The sequence below is a fragment of the Zonotrichia albicollis genome, chromosome 4, assembly GCF_047830755.1.
Source record: "Zonotrichia albicollis isolate bZonAlb1 chromosome 4, bZonAlb1.hap1, whole genome shotgun sequence".
Taxonomy (NCBI): domain Eukaryota; kingdom Metazoa; phylum Chordata; class Aves; order Passeriformes; family Passerellidae; genus Zonotrichia; species Zonotrichia albicollis.
Genome location: NC_133822.1, coordinates 47,949,623 through 47,975,467, shown reverse-complemented (window position 1 = coordinate 47,975,467; position 25,845 = coordinate 47,949,623). Strand labels below are relative to the sequence as shown.

The 25,845-nt window shown below is 36.2% G+C and overlaps 1 long non-coding RNA gene across 2 annotated transcripts in view; it reads left to right on the top strand.

The window, feature by feature from the left end:
• The window catches only part of LOC113460001 (uncharacterized), a 46,675-nt gene extending 20,830 nt beyond the window's left edge, over positions 1–25,845 (top strand). The window contains exons 5-7 of one of the 2 annotated variants that reach the window (XR_003381628.2): positions 7,001–7,065; positions 8,118–8,211; positions 23,065–25,845. This is a non-coding gene — a long non-coding RNA (uncharacterized LOC113460001). Of the gene's footprint in view, positions 1–7,000; positions 7,066–8,117; positions 8,212–9,897; positions 10,105–23,064 lie in introns of those variants that run through there. The other variant, XR_012580179.1, reaches the window with a different exon arrangement.

Sequence of the window (25,845 nt, the reverse complement as noted above, 5' to 3'; positions counted from 1 at the left end):
AATACTTTGTTTAAAATAAATATAATTTAAAATTAATTTTCCTATAATAAGTATTTTTCCATCTGTCCAAAATACTGGGTACTGATATTTTATAGGCATGCCTTAGATATGAAGGGAAAATATTTTTTCTACCCATATCACTGAACTGAAAGTGAGTTTATTGGTTCTTATCTTGGGCTGTTGAATCCTCTGGGTAGAATACATTTTAAGGTGGTATGAATAGAAAGGTCCAGTATAAAAAGTGAAAAATGAAGAAGGAAAAAAAGTCACTCTAAGGATTTCAGGTAGAGCTCAGAATAGCCCAATAAAAAATCACAGATTTGCCTACTTTTTTCTGCTGCTTTGAGATTTATTTTTAAATTAATTTGTAACATAGCCCATAATTTCCTTTGGTAAAATTGAATCCCTAAATTTTCAGTGTTTTGGGTTATTTTTCTGCTGAAGAACGCTGACTCTGAAGCAGGAATCTTTGTTTGTCCCATAAGACCAAGGCTTTGCACTGCTGGATTTCAGGACAATACTGTCCCTGTCGCGAGTAACATCTTGTATTACAGCTGAATTCTCCTTTGTCTCAATGATGGCTCTTGAGCTTACAGCATCAGTAAATTTCAAGAGAGTACTCTAGTTTGTGGACAAGAAAATTAAGGAACACTTTTAAAGGTTCTCTCTTGATAACTGGATGGATCTTTTCTTAGAGGATTGATAGATTGCAAAATATTCTATATGTGCTGTTTACTCTATTTGAAGAGAAAAAAAGAAGTGAAGTCTTGTGATAACTGAAAATATTGTATTTAATCTCCTATTGCATACACGGCTCATCTGAGAGTCTTAATTTTAAACAAACAGTAGAGTGCTGGCCCTTAAACTTTGTTCTTGATCTATAGAATTTCATACATTACCACAGGAACTGAGCTCAGGGTGTTATATATGCTGTGCCCTTCTAAAGAATGCAGTTTTTCAAAGGAGGGTGAGTTGTTTTGTGAAAGTCTGACAGAGCAATAATTCTCACTGTATAAATGATCACTTGGAGCATGAGTCAAATCTCTAAAACAGTTCCTGTTACACAAAATTTGACCAGGTGTCAAATTTTTCTTACCTGGGTTTTTCTTCTTCAGATACACTGTTATGTCCCTCAAGACATATATGAAAATTTCTCATTAAATCTTCAAAAGATTGTGTTAGGTGACCCAGCTTTTGGCTTTCACAGTACTATTCAATGTGAATATTGTTTATGAGGGGGTTAGTGAAGAATTTAGCCTTACAGCACCCATGAGTATTAGTGATCCATCAAGTATTCTGTGCATAATATCCCAGTGTGTCTTGATTAAAAGAATATGCATAAAGTTCAAACCACTTGGAGCCTGCTCTGCTCTGGAATATTTTGATTTTTTCCCCTTTACATTTCACAGGGCCTGTGTTTCATTTATTATATGCAGAGTATGGCTTTCAAGTGTCTCTTTTGGTGTAATGCTTTCTCCCTGTTGTCTGCTTGTGAGATGTGTTTTGGCTTTCCACCTGACAGAGCAACCTCTTTTTAGTGGGGCTGTAACTAATCATGAGAGAAGTATCTGTACACAGCAGGACAAGAGGATGGCAAATTAGCAATCCTGTCCTTCATTTACTGAGGAAACAAACCCAAGCATAAACAGCTTGGGAAAGCATCTACGTTCTGTAATAGATAGGGAATTCCCTCTCATTTTTGACCCATTGCTAAGACTGTGGTAATACAGTTTTGAGTGCTAACCTTGGCTAGCAGTGAATTTTTCTAAATGCCAAGGAATTTTTCCAACTTTTGACATAAAAAGGAGCTATTTAATTCATTCCTGTTTAATTTATTTAGCTTCCTTCAGCCCCATCCTGCCTTGATTCTGAGCTTTCCTTGAGCGGGAGAGACTACCAGAAGGAACTGAGCTGCAGCCTGATATTGAATATCTAGTATTAGGAGAAAGGGAAACAAGTGATTTGTCATAAAAAGAAATAAATCTTCTCTTCCTTTTGGTGTTGGTTCAGCAACAGGAGTCAGTGGGGTCTATTGAACGCAGGTCTTTTTCTCCTTGGTATTCTGTGTCCCAAAACACACTCACTTGCATCCATGGTGCAGCACCATCATTCCTCTTTCAGCGTACTGGCCTACCCCAGTGAAAAAGACTCACCCTTTCAGCATTGCTCATTGTAATAATATAATTATTACATTTATTTGGCATCTCTATGCAGCCTGGTGTCAGGAAGCAACATTTTGCTTCTTGATGATAAGTGAAATAAGTTAAGAGAACAATATTTTTATATTGAGCTCAAGACAAAAGATAAATTTAATTATTCCCTGAAAGCTAGGTCTAATTCTGCAAGCCCTTTGTCCTCCAAGTGACTACTTGCAGTTGTTCCATTGTCTTCATTCTCTCAGTAGACAGTACAGTGACCTAAGTTATTAAGGGTTTTAAGCAATTAAATACATATTTAAAATGCTACCCATTCAGATTAGCAAGTAGATTTTCTTACAAAATAAAACTTCTTAGTCAAAACAAAAAACCCCAAGAAGCTAGTGAACATATCATCATATTGTGCTATGGAATCTTATGGATGGGGAGTAGGAAAACCAGTAAAGAAAAGACAAGTAAAATTAAGCTTTAGTAACCCCATTAGCTTTTCTGTATATCAACGTTTAGCAAGCCCCCTTCCGTCTGCAGACTCACAACTCTCCTTCTGAAGTGGAGTCAGTAGCCTGTTCTAATAAAAACATGAGCCTGGCTTATCCATGCCTGCTGTAACCTGCTGCTTTACAGAGTCAAGTCAAAGGCATCAGAATTATGTATCTTTGACCACCTACACAGCAGACACTAAACCAGAATTAATCATCAAATTCTCAACTGTAGGCAATCTCCATTGAAGTGAGAAGTGAGCACATTTAGAAAACATTTTATCTGGACTGTTTTAGGTGTTCAGCTTAGGATGAAATTAATTATTCCTTTATTATCCCTATATCTTCTCACTGACTATACAGTGAAAAGAGTCACTCATCATGCCTGCTCATGTGAAGTTCATTACAGCTTTCTTGGTTAACAAACGCTTTAAAACTTTTTCGTTCTGCCATTGCATTATAAAAATTATAATTTTTATATGAGCAACCAACTCATGGAATAATTTATCAACACTGATAAGGTATCAATAACGCATCATCAGCATTAGAAACATGTCTAAGTCTCAAAATTTCCTTTTCCTTTCTTCCCTATATTTTATAGTTCTCAATGAATATTTAATGAATAACTAATAACTGTGGCAAACATAACACTTTTCCTCTCAAAAAAAAAAAAATTACTGAGGAATACTGAAGCATTATGCTTATTACTATCACTAAAATCCAGAGTCAAGATACTCATAGAATCATAGAGTGCTTTGGGTTAGAAGGGGACCTAGAAGATTTAGATGCAGTTCCACCTTCTCTGCCTTGGGCAGAGATGCCTTCCACTTGACCAGTCTGCTCAAAGACCCATCTAGCTTGACTGTAAACACCTTCAGAGCTGGGGCATGCACCACTTCCCTGGACAACCTGTTCCAGTACCTTTACCACACTTAAAGAATTTTTCCTAATATCTAATCTAAACCTACTGTCTTTCAATTTGAATTCGTTCTTCCTTGTCCTGTCACTACCTGCTCAGATAATTTCTTTCAGGTACTGGAAGGCTGCAATTAGGTCACCCCAAAGCCGCTTCTTTTCATGGCTGAACATATTTGACATAGTATTTTTGGAAGTGAAAATAAAGTACCAAGTATTTATTGCCAGCCTCTTGAATGAACTCCAGGAAAGCTGTTGGAAAGGACACAATTTCTGTCCTATTGCCCAGAGTATAAACTATCATGATAACCTTTATTCAGAAAGAGAAACAAATTGATTTCACTTCATACAAAAGGATGTATGACCTGGAGTGATGGTTTGGCTTGCTACAGTTAAGAAGAATATTCAGTCTAATGAACACACTGCCATGCTATTTATACACAGAGAGGTAGTTCTTCAGGCACTGCACTGATGTAAAAACCACTGCCTACAAGACTGGTGGTTGATTTACTTATATAATGGATGAAGGTCTTTGAAGGTGTGGTGCTTCATACCACTACAATGTCAAAATGTCATTCAGACTTGGATCAAAGAGATTCAAATACTTTTTGGGTAGTTGCTTTGGGCTAAATTTTACTCTTGGAAACTGTGTGTGTTTAGTTACGGTTGACTTCTGTGTCTAAGGCAAAATAGCCAATTTGTGACTATGGAGTTGCATATGGCACTTAAGCAGATGAAATATGGCTTGTATGCTGGAACCACACATCCTGTGACTGCAGCATTCTGTACTGGCGCGCAGTCTGCTGCTCACACCACAGCCTGGCTGGAGGAGGAAGCTGCAGAAGTCTCTGTTAGCTCCCAAGGCTCCCTAGGACCACCTGTACTCTCAGTCCACATCCATGCTACCTGCAGTAGTGAGGAACTACTGTCAGTCAGCAGTGATCCTCCCTCAGACCTCCTTTTTCCCCCAGAATACCAAAAACAGAAGCTGCTGCTTTTAAGAACTAGAATCTGGAGTGATGTTTTAATCCGATTATAACCAGAATAGCTGGTTTTAATATTTTTAAAAAAACAATTTCATAAAGAGATGCCATAACAAAATAAAAATAATAAAAGTCAAAAATAGTAAAAATAAAAACAAAATAAAAAGTAAAAATTTCCAATATTTATTTAAAAGCTGGAACAATTTAGTAAGAATATTGTTACTTTTCTAGATTTTTTGCCTCAGGAAAAAATTAAACTATTTTTTCTTCTGTTCAAATTCTAGACATCTGTGAAAGATACACAATTATAAATGAGCCAGTAAGTAGCTATAACCTGATTGCATAAAATTTTATAATCCCAGTTTCCTACATTATAGCTTTAATACATGGTGATAATTAGTGTTTCTGTTGATCATCAGATCAATGAACAACAGATGCATTTTTTGCTTATAAAATTTTAGTGCTGAAGATAATGAGGAAAATATCTTTAAAAACTGCATTTCTGTTAAAAATAGAGATAAGCTCACCTTAGTATGTTAAAATCAATAGGTTTTCTAATGTTAGAAATATTTATGTATGTTTAATTCTTAAATGCAATAGTTTATTAACTGCCCATCAAAGTTTTTTCTGAGAGATTCAAAGGAAAAGAAGTTAGATTTTCATTTCTTTGTACTTAATGCACTTTCCTACCCACCCAGATTCAGCAAAATGAAAAACTACTTTACTCATCCCTTTTGTCTTTGTATACCACTATGTACTTGCTGTGCAGTGTTGTTGAGAAGATGGTCTGTAAATTCTAGTTCCAGGGTTTTAATTGCTGAGAGTCTGCAGATTCTCACAGTCCAATAAAGAACCCTTGCACTTGCCTAAATTTTACTGGTATGGCTCACAATATAACAGAAATATGTCTGTTCCATCTTCATTCCCCTTGTTTATGTGATATTCCAAAGTATTTAAAAAATATGCTGGCTTTTTTTCACTTCAATTTGTCTTGAACAGTGTCAAGTGGAGATAAAAATGAGGATAAAAAATAAAAGATCATGCAGAACAAGAAGCTTCATTTATCAAGTCAGAAAATCCAGTCCTCCTAGAGCTGCTATTATGCCATTTCTAAGCTAGTTCTCATACTTAAGTACCAAAAGGTCATTTTCTTGAGTACTATCTGAAGTCTCATCTTTTAATCTTGACTGTAAATTTTTATGGGTATTTAACCTGTGCCAAGAATGTGACATTTAAATCAGCAGAGGTTTCTTATTTAGATCTCCTTCTTGTAGAGCTTTTACAAGAAGTACCTTAAAGCATTAGTGTCACACATTCCTCATGTGAGAGAGAGACTGGCAAATTTATGAGGACATATACACTCTCAGTCAGCAATTGATTGCGATTAAAATGGTTAAAGTATGTTCACACAGATGTGGAATTCAGACTAAGCAGACTGTACAGCTGAACTGCTCTACCAGATAGTTCATTTTAAAGCTGTTATTATACGTTCTTTCTGTGATTTCATAGAGTTTGATGTACAGCAGCATTACAGAAGCAGATTTATTGTGTTTTGGTGGTTTTTTAAATCTTACACATATAGCAACTCCATGCATAGCTCTGTTTTAATATAGCTAGGAAGAAAAAAACTGGAAAAAAAAGGTATTTTTTAATAATTTTCTTATTGTCAAATATCTTTAAGAATTTTATACACACAACACTGAGAAAAATGCTTTAAGGCTGATTGCTTTTAACAATTCTACAGGCAGACAAATGCAGACCCAGGAAACTCCATCATTTTTGTCAAGAGGAGAGAAGACATGGCAGCTCATATTTCACTGCAGTCTAGCAAGTGCAGAGTACACCTCTTCTCTGGCAGGCCTGAGAAGTCTATGACAAAGCCAAGAAAGCCTCTGGCTTTTTTTCACTCCTACAGCTGCTAGTTTAAGCTACACTAACACCCTCTCCTGCATGGGTATATCCATGTGTGTAACAACCACCCTCCAAACCTGCTATAAGCAGCTGCATAGAAGGATGCACAGGGGAGGATTTTGGAGAGGTCAGTGTGGCAAAGCAGAACTTCTACTGTATGATGAGTTTATGTCTTTCCTTTCTACACAGATTCCCAGATTTTAAACTAGCAGGTGCCATGTGATAATCTGGCCAGATTTTTTACTGAGACGTTCCAGCTCATCAATAGGAATTTTAGGGCTGGAGTAATGATCTAAGCTGGAACTGGAATCCTCCTAAACCATCTGTGTCAGAGACTGCTGGACCAGAACATAACACTTAGAGATCTGATGGATGCATGGGCATGTCATCCCACAATATGGCACCCTGAAGGACCATATGGAGTACCCAGTGATTAGGATAAAGAAGACATTCTGGCTTAAATCCCTCTTTTTGTTTTTGTTTTTGTTTCTGTTTTTTTTTTTTTTTTTTTTTTTGTTTTGTTTTGTTTTGTTCTGATATGTTCCCTCAACCCCAGCTGGCTCTATAATTGCTGAGTGCTCTACAAGAAAAAATCTTCAAACCTGAATCAAGAAACTTCAGGTAAGATTCCTTGTACATTTCTATATCTGGGTATGTCACCTAAACTCCCTTCATAATCAATGAAGGTACATAAGCAGTTGCATGATGTGACTGATTACAGCATGAAGCTGGTGTCTGAAATATGTCAGATGAATCACTGTATTTTCATTTTCCCTCATCATAAAAGGAACCTAAGATGAGTCACCTGGATTCAGATATCTTCATTGGAGATTTTTGGTCAGGTGGGTTGAATCCCACTCAGAGCTTCTGCTGAGGCTGTCAGACTAACTTCTGACAAATTTAATACCTGAAAATGGGCAGAATTGTCACCTTCCATCTATTAGAAGAATAGAGGAACCTGTCCCTGAGCATGGCAAACAGACATGGACAGTTGTCTTTTGCATTCAGCGAAGGAGACGATTGACAGGTCAAAGTAAAACATTTAGAAAGCTTGTTCTCCCAATTTTACTGTAACAGGGGCACTACAGCCTGTGTATTAACTGCGAAGAGTGACATGTTGACACTCATTCATTGACAGAAATAAGAATCACAGGAAAATGTTTCTGTATAAGACAAACAGAAAAGCCTTAAATTCCTATGGAAAAAGAATCCAAATTTCCTTGAAATTTAAGCCAAAATAATATTTTTAATTAAATGCACAAAATGAAACCCCTAAAAAAAATAAAATTTCTTTTACCATAAATTGATACCAATATAAATTACACATGCATTCATGACTTGAGTCTTCAATGGAATTCACTAGAATTTTTGCACCTATCCCAGTACTCTGGTTAGTAGAATAGTTTTCTAGTATCACAAGCATTTCAGCACTGACTTTGCTGCCTTACTTCCCATTTGTTTCCGTTCCTGTGTTTTGTCACAAATTTATAGCATCTATACGACTGTAAATTTTTCAGCACTGGGTAATATGAGGTTGCTTTTAGCACATCTATTAATTTTCTGTCATCTTCTTAATTTCCTATATTTTATTTGACATATTAGATTATTTATGAAGTGCTTCTTATTGACATTTACTTTAATCTTGTTTATTTCTTTGTTTTACTTTAATTTAGGAAAGAGCTCAGCTGGTCTGGTCTAAGGGTACCTATGCCAAATGCTTATGAGCATATATCAAGACAGCTGCTTTTCAGCCACTGAGTAATAGGTGTAAGTAAATGGATCACAACAAATAATCTAGTCAACAGGGTAGATTCTCTTTTTCCTCACATTTGTTGAGCAAATAACATGTCAAAACCATAATATCCTGCAGATTGATGAGTTTGGAAATTTCAATAGCGCTGCTTGACCAACAGTGGCCACGTTAAGCTATTCCTGCTCCTTCACTCAATAAGCAAGCTCACTTTTCCATTAGCTTGCATTTTCCCTCTTGTCCCCAGGGGGCAGGGAACAAAGCTGCACTTTAATTTGGACAGATGGCTGCAGCATAGGTTGCTGCAGTTCATACCTTTAGCCCCAGACATGTTCATTCAATAGCTGAGGTGGTGCTTTCATATAAACACAGTGTAGCACAGAGGCTTCTAAGTGCAAAGCTGAGGCTTGATTTCAATGATTCCTCAGAGAGGCTGCTCTGAAAACTGTTTTCCACGTACTTTTCTGGAAATGAAGTGGAGCCTTTGTGAAGAAACAGTGCAATACAGAAAAGAAAATAGCTAAAGTAAATCAATATCTTGTTTAAAAAATCATCACAGACAATTTTTGCACAATTGGAGCAATTCCAGTACAGGCCTTGTTCCACAATGAAATTACTTTCTTCAAAAAGACCCCAAAAATGTTTAATAAAAAAAAAATTATAAGTACAGATTTCTTTGAAAGGATTAAAATACATTAAAATACATAACCCTATTTTCTGTATTAATTAAAAAGGCTGATTGAAGGGAGTCTTGGAGCTGCTTTGCAAAGATGTGCTTTTAAATGATAGTTTAAGGCATGGACTATGCCTGCTTATGAAAAAACTGATGTTTTCTGTCAGACTTCCAGTTGGATAACAAAAAGAAAGAACTATGCATGATGTGAGAGTTTTGAAGTTCCATGTCTCAGTCCTGTGTCCTATGGGTTGTATAACAAAAGGACTGGCAATTAGACCTTGAGCAGTTTGGGTTGAGATGACTGTGGTCATGATATTTGAAAATATGGTATAAGGTTGTGTGTTTCTAAAAGGAAGGGAGGAAGATTTGGGATTTATCCACTTCACTGTGCATCTGGTGGAATAAGTGTTGTCACTGATGGACTGACAAATGTGTAGGTACTCCAGTTAAAACCTGTCCAAAGACAAGAGGTTTAAATAGATGTTATTGGTGTTTTACAGCACAGATCAAAGAAGGGGTATGTTTCACACCTTTCAGAGGCCTGAACTCTGCTGCACTCTGCAATTTGAAATTCATATAAACAAAGATTTTGCCATTTAATTTCTAGGTTAATTTTTTTTATTTGTTTTTAAATTTACTCTTTATTTTCCAAAAAGAAAAGGGAGAGACATTAAAGAGACATATTAAAGAGACATTTTTACTCTCCTATTATTTACTTTCTACATTCTAGTTTTGATATTTGTTTCAGTGGGAAGGATCCTGTGGCCAAACAAAAGAAGCTGTTTGCGTGGGCATTTTCCTGATTATATAACCTCAATACCTTTCTGTCCATGACCTTCTCTCACAACAAGCAGCACCTGATGCCCTGCTGTTGCCAGGTGTGCCCAGATTTGTGCCTGGCTGCTTAGGCCCAGTCCTGGTATCCCATACTACCCTGGCCTCAAGACACAGCTCTTCATTCTGATTGTTAATCCCAGATAACAAATACCAGCCATGAACCAACAGTTTGCTTCTTTTCTTGTGACAGATGTTCTCATCTTCTGTCTGGTGAGCCAGGGCCTGCAAATACATACCATGTGTGCTAATCTACACCATAAAGGATTTTTGGAGGTAATATCTTTTAACAGAACTCAGACAACAGCAGAATTTCACCACTTACAAGGGCTTCAAAAGTACAAACACTGATTTGAGCCATACTTTTTGTGTTCTCATGCAAGGGTTGCAGCATCTATCATGGTATTAAATTTAAACAGGGAGACTTGTCTCAGGGAAACCCTATTTATATGACATCAGAGTTTGAACTGGAAATCTTCCAGGTGATTGGTTCTCTCAAAGTCATCATATTTCATGGGAAGCCAGTAAGCATTTTGGAATGTATAAAACAACAGTCTTTAAACAAAGAGGGTTGGCTAATGTAGCTGGCTTTGCTAAAATTTCAGCTGGCCCATATCCAGCTGACTCACCTCTCTGTGCAGCCATACCCTAGTAATGATCATCTGTTTCAATGTTGTAAAGCTGTGGACATCTATCTAGGGTAATTAAGCTGAGGTTGTTCACAGCATTATCTACAGCCACTGAAAATTTAGAGGCATGTCATAAGAAATAATGTGTCATTCTGAGACTGTACAACCTAAAAGGGGAGGTTTTGCTCTCATGGACAATTCCTTAGTACTGAAGTCTATATTATCCTTTGAATATGTTCCATGTTTAGGCCCACAGAAACCTTTCCTCAAATTAGGGCTACAGAAATGCCATCACTTTTGTGCTTGGATTATAACTGGTATTGCTCAAGTAGCTTTATGCCATGTCTGTAATGGAAGCAGAAGCATGGGCTATAGATCTAGAGTAAAATTGACTTATGAAATAATTTAATAATAAATAAATTATGGTAAAGTTAATTGAATAGTATAGACAACTGATAAAACCTGATTAAATATATCTTATTTAGTTAATTTTGCTGTTCCTATGTCAGTCTCATTAAGAATATTTGTTGTATTCCATTCCTTTATTGTTATTATTTGCTATCTAATTATGTAGCACTTTATGATCTGCAAGAAACTTCAGAGTTGTAAAAAGCTGTTCACTGAATAATTCACCGCTTTTATGAATATCAATTTATTCAAAAATCATATAATTTTTTATTAAATCACTTAAATAATGACTTTCTTTTCATTTCTTACCATATATCATCACACTACTGCATCATCTTGCTGGATAAATTTTTTCAAAAAATGTTCCTAATTAGCTTGTAGAAAAGTAAAAAGATCAAGCAAGTTTTTAGAGAGTGAGTTTAACATAACTGAAACTTGTAAAAAAGTTCTTCACATTTCTGCTTAATTTTCTACCCTAGCATATATTTTCTATTTCTGCTACCAGAAAACCTCCAAAACTATGGGTAGGATATGTTCACAAGCCATCCTCATGCTTTTCTACATGTGAGGAAAGTGAATCCTCTACAGCCTCCAGCGTGAGCGAAACCAGAAAGTGAAGGCAAATAGTGCACTAATGGCACTATTAAATGTTTTCTTCTTGGTCACCAGAGTATTAGCTCTATGATATTTGCACCTCATCTAGAGATTTGAGTGCTACCAGAGACTGAAGGGTTGTGGCTATTGGAATTTGTTTGGTGAAAATAATTTCTGTTTCAAGGTTATCTAAGTTTCCATTAACATTAATTGAAGCAAATGAGTTATGGGAAAGGAGAGGATCAAACTTACATCCCCACACTAAAAGCTGTAGTCAGAGCCAAAATTAAAATTAAAGTTTCTTATATTTCTTTTTATTTATTTTTTTTTAAGTGTGTGTGTCTCCATCTCCACTTGCTAAAGAGTAGAATCCAAATCTTAAGAGAGGCAGGATACTAACCAACATACTTAGCAGCCCCTTAAAAAAGCACATGCACAGGCAAGGAGGCTAACCTGCTAGAAATACTGAGCAAAAGCCGAGAGTTGAAGTTGTTCCTGCTTTCAGACCTCAGGGAGGAAATGCAATAGATTTTTGATACTTGTAGAACTGGTTGCTCCCTGACTGAGAAATCATTATTGTCTTTTAATCATGGTTGAGAGAAGCATTTGAGCAATTGGAGAGTCAGAGCCAGTTTCAGCCTAGAAATAAAAAAAAGTTTGTGTGTTTTCACATGCCACCAGCAAGTTCCTTAAGCATTACTGTGAGGGGAAGGGATCAGGAATGGTTCAGGTGCATTACTGCTCCTTCCAGTCCTGCTGTCATGCTGTGGTGCAGAAAAGTGGCCTAGCTGTTTTCAGCTGTTTTATAGCCAGAGAAGGGAAAATATCAAGAGGATGACTAGTGCATATCTGCTGGTTAGGATGTATTAATGGAAGGTGCAGTGCTGGGTTTAGGCTCTCCAAGAAGCATCTGCACATTTTACACTGGTTTGCCAGGTTTAGACAGACATTTAGAAATACTTTTCAGTGAAACCAAAACATGGATCTTCCAGCTCCCAACCAAGTGTACTACTTCCCAAAACAAATATGGTCTGAGTTTCACATTCAGGGTAGGACAAAGCATCTAAAGCAGGGCACAGAAGCCAGCTGAGAGCAAAACAAGGGGTTCAGTGATTGTCCCCCTTCAATGCAACCTTATGCACCACAGCTTCCTCATCCTCTTCTGAAGCATTTAATGAATGGTAAAATGGTTTCAAAGGGACAGACTTGACAGTGGGACATTCTCTCCATCATGTGGGATTGTGCCCTAAGCATGATAGGGCACATTAGGTATTTTCCTGTTTGCAACTGACTCTAGCAGCAGTCAGCTGAACGTTTTTTGGATCACAACTTTTTGCATTAGCACCTTAATTACCCTCAAAGGAGCTCAAGTTTAGAAAAGCTCACCTTTACCCAACTCTAGACCTGGTTCATAAAGGTACACTTGCACATGAATACGGTGCTCAAATTTTTTAAAAGCTGAACAGGTTTTGGTTAATAGTTGCTAGCTGGATTTCGAGAGAGATTTTGTGTGCAAGTCTAAGTAGATGACATTTGAATTTAATAGTAATTTAAGTAAATCCACAAAAGCTGAGCTATTGTGGTCAAACCCATCCATATTAAATGTTTCCTCTGCCAACTTAGTAAATATTCATCCAAGTAAATAGCTTCAAAAAATTAATTGGCCCATGAGGAGTTGTCATGTAAAATTTGTATGCTAGATTCAGAGTTAAAACTATGAAATAGAGAGCTTTCTGTTCCATTTTAAGGGCAAGTATAATGTATTCAGGAGTCAGTGAAGTGCCAGAATAATAAACCAGTTGTCAAAGAAGTAATATTGCTTATTTGGATTGGGAAGCTGCAGGTTGTTTGTCTTAATCTAAAATTTCTAACAGCACCTGACCGTTAATTGAAGACATGGAACATGTGCAAGTCAAAATGAAATTAAACTGCTATGTATTAAACATTTGCACAAGCTTATGCTACCATGGAAAGTGGAGCTGTTTGAATGATTGGGTTGTTGTCAATGAATGAAAAGAATGGAAAAATGAGATCCATTTAGATCAACAAGATATTGATTCTTGTAATCTCACTGCATTTTTGCCTTACTAGAGAGATTATAAAGGGAAGCTCAGTCTAACTGATATCTTAGTTTTCCTTAAAAACTTTTGGGAAAACTCACTAAAATGAATACACTATCTAAGAGAAATAAGAATAGGATTAGAAGCAGACATTACTATAATTTGAAAATAAGCCATAGTATATCGACAGTTACTTTCCAGGACAGGGCTGAATAGCCATTTTGGGAAAAAAGAGGGAGCCAGCCACCTATTGTGACTATTGTTCATGCTCCACTTAAGTGGATATCACAGACTATGACTGGCAAAAAATTCTTCCATAAAAAGAAAAATAAAAATTAAAAACTCTCAGAAACCTATAATGAAAACTAAAGGTTATTAGATATCTCCCACAGAAAGAAAATCTGATAATATTGGAATATGAGTCTGGCATGGTCAGAGAAGTTCCTTAAGGAGGTGCCAAAGCACATTGCTGGATACCCCGATCTCATAGTCCCAAAGTTTGTTTCACGTTTTGGGCTAACCTCGGATTTCCTCCTATTTCATGGGTTGTCAGAACATTGACAAACAGGACAGCTAGGAGCTATTATCCTTGCATTTCTGAAGAAATAAGACGTGACAGTTCCTTTTATCACATTGATTATATTTTTTCTTTTTTCTCTCTAACAAAAGGAAGTGCTTTTGCTTTTGGACCTGATGGTGTCAAAACAATCTTGGATGTTTTATTAATTTAAAGAGAAAAAGGTGCAAAGACGAGTGCATAATATTCCTAGGAAAAGTTTTTTACAAACTTTGCATATATGCTTCATTAAATATTACTGTAAAAACTCTTTCCAACTATAAATTATACAGACTCACAGACTCTCATAATGTACCTCAGTTAGGTACCTATATCTAATTTTAAAATTATTTGAATCAGAGCAAAAATAATTTGCTAACACTCATTTAAGTTTTAATAGGGTTTTTATTAAAATAGATCTGCAAATTCTGTCATTTTATAATGAAGCTTAAGTCAAGGCCAGTGAAGGAGAGGGAAAATATTGTACTGCTCTGGGATATGTGCTGCTTTGGGAGATGATTTGTTCTGTAGTGATATCGTATTCTTGTCTCACTGCACACAGTCAGCTACTGCACTTCATCCCCTGAGGATGCCTGAGTTACTCACTCACATCCATCCAATGTCCTCTGTGATCTGATTCTGATCACCAGCAGTAACTAATGGGAGCTACTTCACTGGAGTGGACATGTTGCCATAATCAGCTGATCCAGGTATTCATCAGAAACTTATCTGACCACATCTCATTAAAAAGGATCTGTAAAATGAAGACTTGTAATTGCTGTTAGTTATAGAAGCTAACTCCCTGACAGATGTTTGCAGATACCAAAATAACCAGGCTCAAAAAGAAATATCTTGAAAATAACTATTAAAAATCTTCTGTTTTGTGCTTTAAATAAGGGAAATATATTAACCTCTCTTAATAAATAATATTTATATATATATATATATAATATATATATATATATATATATATATACACATATATATAATACTCATTATAAACACCATGTTCCTATATCCACAAAGCAAAAAAAAAAAATTAAAAAAAAATCGAGTCCCATTTCCTGGCACCATTCAGGAAAACACCTAGTTACTGCATGAATATATATTTAAGTAAAACATTCTTCTTTGTGGGAAAATTTAGAAAGCTCTGTTCTGCAGATTTAATTTAATTTGAACTACATTTAATACTTTGAAATTTTATTCTATATTTATTCTATATTACTCCCACTTGTTGCCCACTGTCTGTTGCTCATACTCAGGAGGTATCACAAGATCTAGAGGTGCACTTTGACAGAGATGCTTCCAGTATTATCAGTACTGATAGATTTCAGCTTATCTATTCCTTTGAAAAATTTTCTACATTCAGCTTTCATTAGTAAATAGATACAAATAACCTCTTTAGAGTCTGCTATAGTTTCAATCACCACTGCCACTGGCCATAGGCAGTTCATAAATGATGAGAAGTGACTGAGGGAGCAGGGGGTATTTATTCTGCAGAAAAGGAGGCTCTGGGACAACTGATCACTCTCTGCAACAACCTCAAAGGAGGTTGTAGCCAGGTGGGGGTTGGGAACTTCTGCTAAAAATCAGGAGAAATTTACCTCAATTTGCACAGTGGGATGTTTAGATTAGATATTAAAAGAAATTTCTTCACCAGAAGGATGATCTGGCATTGCCTGGGGAAGTGGTTGAGTCGCTGTCCCTGGAGGTGTTTAAAATATGTGCAGATGTGGCACCTGGGGACATGGTTGAATAGTGTATTTGGCTGTTAATCATGATACTAAATGTCCTGGATTTACTGGAGGTTACTTAATTTTTCTGAAAAGGACTTTTAAAGGAAATTTTACAAAAACATTTTAAAAGCCTGGAAAATTTTCAAATACTTCCCATCTTGTCTATTTATTGCATTTTATTTACTATTTTAAACATAGTTTAATAGGCAAGATGCAATTTGTTGCTAAAATATACAATAATTTTTGCTATTAAAGCAAAGAACATTTAAGCCCTTCATTCACCTTGTTTCTGGCCAGCCATAACCTCCACCCTTTTCCTACATCTTCTTTGTGCTCTCTTTCCTGGCTCCTCAGAGCATGTAGTTCACTAGGGGAATGTTTGCTCAGATAGCACTGCTTACTGCAATGGTTTGGGAAAGGCCAGAAGGAGCAAGGGGAGAAAGTATTATGCAACTTACTGAACGAAAGAGTTGGTGTGGCAAGGGAAACTGACAAGGCAAGAAGAATAATCTGGTGTCAGAGAAAGTTATAATGGCTCCATCACTGTCAGGATCATTAGCTTGTCAGAGTGACCCCGAGAAAAGTTGGAAAGTCTCTTTTCCCAGCCTGGCGCTTAAAGAAGGAGTCAGGGCTCTTAATTTCTCTGTCTCAAGGTTGTTTATTTTATCTTATCTATAAAAAATTTTCTCCTGCCCTGACGAGGTCAGCTCAGCAAGACAGTCTGAGGCACTCTGCCTGCCCCTGGGGCCGTGTTATGTCTTTATACTAAAAACTACATATACAATGTTTTCAATTACTTTCCAATACCTATCAATTATGTTAGATAGTGAGCTTCTACTCTAAACCAATCTGTAAGTGCCAACATCACAGCAGAAGATGGAGGCCAAGAAGAAGAAGGGGAAAGGCTGGACACACCCAGATCCCTCCATCTTGCCTCCTGAACTCCCTTACCAAAAACCCTAAAATCTACTTTTCCTCCCTGTGATAACTTCACTAATATTCTAATTAAACTGTTGTGGCTTGCTGATCTTCATACAAGGTTGGTAATTTGCTCCACGGGTCATAATCAAAACCACAGGAATTTTGGGCTCTGTGTCAGGGTCTCTGAGCCCCCTGGCAGGGGTCTTGGCTGCTCAGGACAGCCACAGGGATGTCCTGGGTCCTGACACATCACCAGATCTAACAGTCCTGTTTTGACTAATTTCCGATTTTTGGTTTTACCTCTAAAGTATTTTTATTTTATTTTATTTTGTAAAATTTAGAACAGTACTTCTTCAGATGATTATCTGTCTTTTATTTTAAAACACTTGCAAAAACTTTAAGCAAAATATTTTCAACCAATCCACTAAATTATCTCTATGGGCAATAGTAAGTTACATAAATAAACTATAGAATATTGTCTTCATTAGGCATCATTGTGAAAGTAATTTCTGTGGCAGAATACAGTTAGTATATAATCTGACCTCTGCATTTAAGAAGATCAGTTGTCATTTCAAACTGCAGTAGATTATATATAGTGAATTGTAATCAATAAAACACAAGTCTTCTGGTATGTTCTATCCCTTTATTGATTTCTCTCAAAAAACGAAAATTTGCATAAAAGAAGCAGAATATCTTAGCTAGTTATGTATCTAGGATTATTGTTGCTTAGATTACAATAGGTAGAAGAGTAATTTTGCATTTTGTACTATTATTTTCCTTTATTCATTTTGTCTAAGATATCAAGAACATTTTATTCAGGCCATATCACTCCTGCTACTCACTTTCAAGCATAAAATTATTTCAGCTTGAACTTAATGCAAACTGAGATGGATGAACCAGGAGATTACATTCAAGGTTAAAAATGTAAGTATGGAATTCATAATTATCTCCAGAGATATAATTACGTGATGAGGAGAGGTGTTTTAATTGGTGTCCTAGATAAGGGTTGCATATAACTACTGTCTTCAAAGCTTCAGGTAGAACAATGAGATTGTATAAACTAAAGAGAAGGAACTATGCAGTCCCCTGAACATTTCAGAAATTCTTTTTATATACATAGCACATGATTCTCTTTCACTTCCTTTGGCTTAAAAATAATTCCTAGAAAATGCCCCCTGCCACTCAACATTTAATTTTGTTTTTTATGTTTCCAAACTAAACAACTCTTTCATAGTAGCACATTGCTATGAGTCCTCACACAAGCTGAATTCAATGTAGGAAATTTTGTTGAATGAAAAATATCATTTGCATTAATGGTTTTCCTATTTTAAACCTTGTCTGTATCCATGTATTTCTCCTTTCTCAATATTTTATGTTTTGGGGGAATATCCAGGGAAGCTCTCTCCAGAATGAAAGGGAGAATTCAGTTTATTTATTTTTTTCCATTATTATTTTTTTTTCTTCTTTTAAAAATAAATTTCCTAATCTTAAACTATGAAAACCATACTTTTGAAAGGTTCATGCATTCTGGAAACAATAAACGTACTCCTGTGTTTGCAAAGAGTGTTAAAAGTAAAAATAATAGTATCAGTCTTGTGAAAATTTCCTCTCATTCTGTTTCAACAGTCACCACAAAAGATAGCAAGTTGATACCAATATTTTCTATTGTTTTCAGAGTTTTTCCAGAATACTAGTGAAACACCAACCTAAAAAACAGGAGTAACTATAAGGAGGACTGCAGAAAATGTCCAGAAAAATCAATAGCAGGTGTAACTTAGTTTTTCTTTTTTCTTGGTTTTATCTAGATTCAAAATACATTGATTATAAAGCCTTTCATATCTATTTCCTTAGATAAACCATTTCATTAATCAGCATAGCCAATTTTGTCTGTTAGCTTCAGTGAATGATGAATGGGTGGTGCCAAGCAATAGGACAAGAGGCAATGGGCAGAAAGCAATGCACAGAAAGTTCCACTGAGCTGGAACAGGTTGCCCAGGGAGGTTGTGGGCTCTCCCTCATATTCAAGAACCATTTGGACACAGTCCTGTGCAATGTGCTCTAGCATGACCCTGCTTGAGCTGGGAGGTTGGACCAGCTGACCCACTGTGATTCCTCCCAATCTGACATCCAAAATTTCTATGAATTAATGAATGAACAATTAAAAATAATGGATTTTTTTTCCCTACACATCATTTTTCTACAGCAAATAAAAATAAATAGTCATCAGAGTGTCACGGCGTGCCAATCAATTCCATTATTTAGCTGTATATTTATTAGTTTTACATTTTCCCCTTCAAATTAATTTCTCTGTATCCTTTTCATTTGAAAAAGAGAGAATAGAAAATTTTTCTTCTGTTTTCCTGGAGCAATATTTACTAGCTTATTACAGTTCTTACAGTCTCAGTCTTTCAAAACCTCTTAACATTTTATGCAAAAATAAAGAATCTGTAGCTTCAGTTTCAACTGAAAAATTACAATGTAAAACTATCTTCTCTAACTTAGTTTTACTGTGCTGCCTTCTAACACTATTTCTTGAGTTCACTATATCATTGAGTTCACTATATCATTGAGTTAACCTATGGTCACCTGTTCTTTGTCTATAATGCCAAATAGGAAGGGTTCAGGCGTTGATTTCTGCCCTCAGCAGCAAGTGGAATGTGTGAGCTGATACCCAAGAGCCTTTCAGACTTGTCACATCCATTGTATATTCATCCTGTGGTGAAGTATGTAGAGGGGTCCAAAACACCATGAAAGAGGGAGGTAAAAATTAAATAATGCATATAATTATGGGTTCCATAGACAAGCTCCATTCCAGGACCTGTTATTCATCTTTCCAGTCATTGCCACCTACTTATATAATGGAAAACTTACAGTGTACATCTGAGAGCCTACACACTGAAAGATGAATGCTGAATGTCAATCTGAGGTGGAAAACACTTGAAAAAGAAATGTGAAGTAAATGAAGATTTGTCTTTTACAAAGCTATTTCCAGCAGAGATCTTTATAGCTAATCCACTACTGCCCACAATAAATACCTGTCCAAGCAGATAACTGAGAACTTAGAAGGCGTACTACTATACCACAAGATGGATAATAATTATATTATTCAATAAATTATTAACAACAATTGCATAATTGTATCAAACCAACAATTTATATGACTGAAAATGTTTGTTGGCTCAAGGGAATGGATGAAATACTGCTATTTTAAGGAATTTTGTACAGTAGTTAAATCATTATTTACTTGAAGACAGTGGATCTGAATACCAGAGTAATAATCTGTGCATACTGTGTGTTAATGTGTATGTGATGGGAATATAGGAAGAATGTGAAGGATTGTTTTTTTTTGACTGTGCAAGGTTTTAAATGGCTTCTTTGTAAAACCTGCAAACCTCAGGATAGAAAGACAAGTAACATGTACAAGTAACCCTTAGGAAATTATTCATTAAAGGGCTTCTCTGTCCTCGGTGTTTATGATAATGAAAACACAACAGTGACAATTAATCGTGAAAGCTACAACTGAGATGTCACCACTGGATATAGAAACAAACAAAGAAAAGAAAAGCAAGCTTGAAGTTAATCAAGAGAGGACAGAAAAATAAATGAAGTGTGAGACATATTTAAGTATCAGAAACATTTTCCATAGTGTTGATTTGCTAGGAAAATTTAATCATTACTGGGGCTACACCCCAGGCATACACTTGAGACTAAATAATGAGCACATTTAGTCAATGAAACAAGTGAAAATAAGGTTTCCCCAAGGGAAGAGACAGGAAATCTATTCCTTCCCAGCAAAATGATAAATAACCTACCATTAATGTCCCAATGGAAAATGCTACAGAAAGGTCATAATGTAATAGCTTATTCCTGGCTTTCCAATGAATGGCAAAAGAAAAATTACAAATAGATAGATAAATAGATAGATATAATATAGATATAATGTAGATATAGAAAGAAATTGGAACAAAACAAGCTAAAAAAATAGAAAACCAGAAAGGAAAAAGAAAAGCTGTGTATACAAGATTTTATAATAATCTCTTGCCATAAAAGCATAGCATCTCTGTGAAATTGTTGGTACTGCCACTCTGCCCTCTGTGAAAGTACAATTGCTTCTTATTTCAAAAAGAAATGGTTATTACTTCAATAAAACTAGGCTAGAAATTAAGAGTTCTTTCCTGTACCTTAAAACAAGTTTGATTACAGAATAGCCTTCCCAAAGCAGCAATGAGTAGAGCCAGCTTCATTGGTTTCCAGAGGTGTGCAAACATTTTTCTGAACAGGACTGGTTCCAGGGTTCCTTAACCCAGGAGATGCTTCCCTCTCTTTTGAAGAAGTTTTTGCACCAATGGTGGGGCCATCTGCCACATTGTCTGTAGCCATTGTTCCTATAAACTTAACTTCCCTTCCAGTAGCTTTAAAATACAGTTCCCTGTACAAAGAGGGAAAATAGAGAAGGCAGAAGATCTTGAGCTTAGCTTTACAAAAATGCAGGTGGAGCCACAAGAACTCACATTATCAGATTGGAAAAGGAGAAGGAAGACATCATTATTAAGGGGGCAGACAACAGTACAAGGAGTTCAATTTTCAGAGAGGCATGGCAGCAATTATAGTGGCTAGAATACGGTGAAGCTGACCTCATAGACAATGCCCTTGCTAGCTCTGCTAATTATATCACTTGCACTGGTGCCACAAGAACAATGATAATTCACTCAGCATGATGCATTCAAGAGGATTTTTTCTAACTTTACATTGTACCAACTTCAACCTGAGGAAAAGGGACATCTTGCAATTTAAGTGAACTGCCCACTGAAATAGAAATGTCTAATTTCTCTATAATTATCAACAAAAGTCTCTGCTAAAAGATTTTGTTATTTAATTTTGGCAGACATGAGTCTGGACATGTGGCTTCTACTACGTGAGTTTTCCATCCCAGAACCCAAAATTTTAGGCATTTAACAGCACACTTTCAGAAGAGATTTTGGTGATTGTTTTGATGCATAAAGGAAATTAGCCATTCAGCTAGGAACAAACAAGCAAACAGAAGGCTACATGTTCTTCACAAAAATGTTGACAGTCCTGTTTTGTCATTGGTGCACATGGACTTTTGTTTTCCAAAGTATCATCATCTATTCATGTTTTCCAGAAAGGTTCTGAAATATGTGAGGGCTGTCCAGGGACCACAGACACTGAAAACTTATTTTCTGTATTTTCCGACCAAGTATAGAGAGAACCCTACAGAACACATCCAAAAGCCTGCATAATCTTTAGGTGCCTATGAAAAGAAAGTAAGACTAAGCTAAAGCAGAACATTTCACAAAATATTTGCTCTCAGCTTCCAGCTATCACCTTACCTAGCTGAGACAGAGATTTTATTTTTGTTCTTGCCTGGGTGTGATTAGTAGCTTTTGAAAAACATTTCCTCCATGAGGGAAATTTTCTAGTAGTTTATGAAATGATTTACTCTTGTGTTACATAAAGCATTGAATGTCAATGAACTCCCAAGTTAAATTTGCAGTGTATGAAAAATTCTGAATCAATTGTCTATATTTTCTACTGTGAGGAATACCTACCAATATTTTCTCATACCTTCTCTGTGTCATTCATGATTTTATATCCTCCTTCAGTGTCCCTCTCATCAACTCTCTCATCTTCAACTGACGAGTCCTTACCAAACTCATCTCTTCTCCTGCAGAAGTGTCTCCATTTGTGCTCCTTTTCTCCTTATGTAATACCTTTCTGTAACTGGTTGCAACAGGCTGTAATGGTGGATACCTCAAATTATGGAACCATGTAAACAAAAAAGCAGAAGAGCAATCTTTATTACATGTCCAGAAGGCAAACTTATTTGCCACCAGCTTTGAAGATGCAACTTGTCTATCCATCCATAATACATCAACAGAAACCACGCCTGCTGTATCATTGCTTTATTTGTCTGTGGAACACACTCTCTGCATCTTATCTAGCCAAATGAAAATAACAGCAGAATCTGCGGCCAGGGAGAAATTACGGTATTCTGACATTTCGTTTAAATTGGGAGGAAATAAAAGTAGGAATTGAAGTAAATTTTTTCTGATCAGGAAATTTAATTTTACTTTTTTTTTTCAGAACTCTCAATGAGTTTTATGGTTGTCCCCCACTTTGGTGAGATTAAAGCACTTTGATGCAATGCAGTACTTCCTTTTGACTGCCACACTTCAGCCTTTATTTATCTTCATCTAATTATATATAACAATATGAAGATCAAAATGCAAAAGAAGAAATTACCTTGACCTTGTCAGAATGAAATTTTTTCAATACTATCTAAAAATACTATCAACTGTTTACTAAAATTTTCCATGAAAATTAATTTCCACAAGACTCTTGGACATCCATTAATCAATTTACTTTTGAAGAATGTTGTTTTCACATCAAATGCTTGACCAAGACTAATTGTTATTCTCTCTTTCCTACACATAGGTTTTGTCAAGAAAAAGCATATGTCCTATTAAATGAGATGCAGAGAGATTGAAGCCTTTGAGGAGCCCTCAAGGACCTTATGTTCATAATACAGATGCTAAAATCTTCATCCCACCATCTGTCCAAAGATTAAAGTGCCTGAAAACTCCAAGAGGCAAGCATAGAAAAACTTGGTTTACAGGTTTTAGATACCATATTCTTAGTATTTAGTTTCACCCCTAACCAGCAGCGACTACTCTAAAATGAAACTGGTAGAAGGAAAGGCAGATCCTTAACTTGACTACTTACGTTCGACAATATTTATATTAAAGTGACATAAGAAATGAGCCTGAATGAACAGCAGTGTTTAACATTACATAACTTTTAACAGAGGGCCAGTGTAAGCCATTCTAGTCTTCCCTTGCTCCTTTTTGTAAGCTCAGTTTGTGGCTGAAGCCCACAGCTTGCCCTGAACTATGCAGATCATCAACTCCTTAAAACTGGGCTGTAAAATAAATGACCTAAACTACCTCTTGTAAATTAAAAGGAGCAGACTGGGATAGTGGGAGGACTATCAAAATCTGACAGTCATTTAAGTTTATCCTACAACACCAGACTGAAAAATCCATGGCTTTAGGGACTATTTTTAAACATGATCTGTATGTGCACAGCTGCACAGATTGCTTGTAGCGACACACCTGATGTGACAACTTTAAAATCATAGAATGGCTTGGGTAGGAAGGGACTTTAAAGGTCATCTAGTTCTAACCATCCCACAATGGGCAGGGATATCATCCTACATCAGGTTGCCCAGGGCCTCACCCAGTCTGGCTTTGGGGATACTTCCAGGAATAAGGCATCCACAGCTTCACTGGTAAACTGTTTGTAGCGCCTCAACACCCACTAAGAACTTCCTTCTAACTTCTAATGTAAATGCCCTCTCTTTTAGTTTAAAATCATTTCCCCTTGTCCTATCATTATCTGCCCATGTAAAAAGTCACTCTCCATCCTTTTTATAAGCTCCCTTTAGTTACTGGAAAGCTTCTAACAATTTCCTTGGAGTCATCTCCAGGCTGAAAAACTCAAACTCCCTAAGCCTGTCTTCATAGGAGATGTGCTGAAAAAACTAAGATGTCAGAAAAAAAAGCTGAGGCAGATTTTTTTGCACACTCAAAACTCAGGCTAATTCAGTGTAGAAAGGGTAGGCAAGGAGGTGGTGGGTTGGACACCAGCAGCCCCTTGTGTCCCTCCTTGCCAAACCCACAGCTGATCTCACAGGCAGACCAGAAAGTACCTGATCTGCAGCCAGCAGGCTCAGATCAAAACAGCTCATGGTTTGTGGGCAACCTACTCTACAGAGTATTTCTGAAAATGTCAAGACTTGATCTCTTCAGTTGCTTTGGCTCCAAGTATCTTGCTACCCAGGTCAGAGCTTTGAGGAAGGATCAGCCTAAAGGTAGTAGGATGACCACACTGCCCTTTTAACAGCCAAGTGGAAGAGGGTTTCTAGTAGCCTGAATTGAATATGTTAATATTTTTCCCCAATGTAATGTGACAGTATAACATAAAAAAGCTGAAGAGCAAAGCTTTAGTTAATGCTGATAACATTTTTTATATTTCCTAATTAACTTTTTGTGCTGTACAGCATAGCAAGAAACAATATATGTTCTGTGATCTCCACCTATTCTCCACCTACCTTATTTCCCACAACATAAACAAAGTAGGTAAAATGTAGAGCTATTTCACTTATGTATATCACATATTTTGGATAATTGACCAAATCTTAGACGTTAAGTGTGGTGCTGACATTTTTGTTGAATTCTGGTACTGTTAGTGAATGACTTTTTCTGAGGTTATCTGCTGCATACATCTTGTTCCACTTTATTCGTAAAAGAGCAGAATATTTTAAGAATAATTTGAGAACCAAAACATTTTGTATTTCTGTGGTAAATAGAGGTCTCCTAATGATATCAAAAAAAGGCAGAGATATATCAGAGATTATTCCGACTACAGTTGCTTTACTAGCAGCTTTGCCAAATAGGTTTCACTGAGGAAGAGAAGATAGCTTTATTCTGTGGTGACAGAAGACTGGGTCTTCTCTAATGTTGATGGGTGCAAAATAAGACAATAATTACTGGGACTTTGGGACTTGACTGGATCTCACACATTATTTACAACCTGTGTGCATATAACTGTGTCTGCACAGTTGGATAAAATTCTCACACAGAGAGTAGATTTGCATTCTCCTGCTCAGACATGACTAGAACAGATTTTTCAGAATCACTCTTGGTTTCAATCATGTTGTGATTATTAATTTCAGTCAGAGGAAACTTCCAAGGCAAAAAGTCTAAAACAATCACTAAAAAAAATATTTACCAAAATCTGGAGTCTTCTTTACTGGGGGAAAAAAAAGGAGAATAAGACATTATAAAAAACTCATCAAGTTGTACATTAAATATCAAGTCTTGAAAATTAGAAACTCTTCCTTGTTTAGAGACTATAATTTTCACAGATAGGAAATTTGTCTTACTGACATTCAAACTGGCATTTGTGCAGAGAGAAAGACAATATTTCCTCCTGGCTAGTGAGATCCTTGTGACTCTCTGCATTGTATTGCAACCCTCATTTTGTACTGACACAGTCACCAAACACAGTTTTCCAAGGAAATTATAAACATGATGAATCTCTTTAGAAGAAAAATATATCTCTTGATTCTTCACATATTCTCTCTAATTTTTCAAATTTGTTGCATGTGTTTGCTTTCTAACATGTGTAAAATTAAATTCAAATATTTGTCTATTA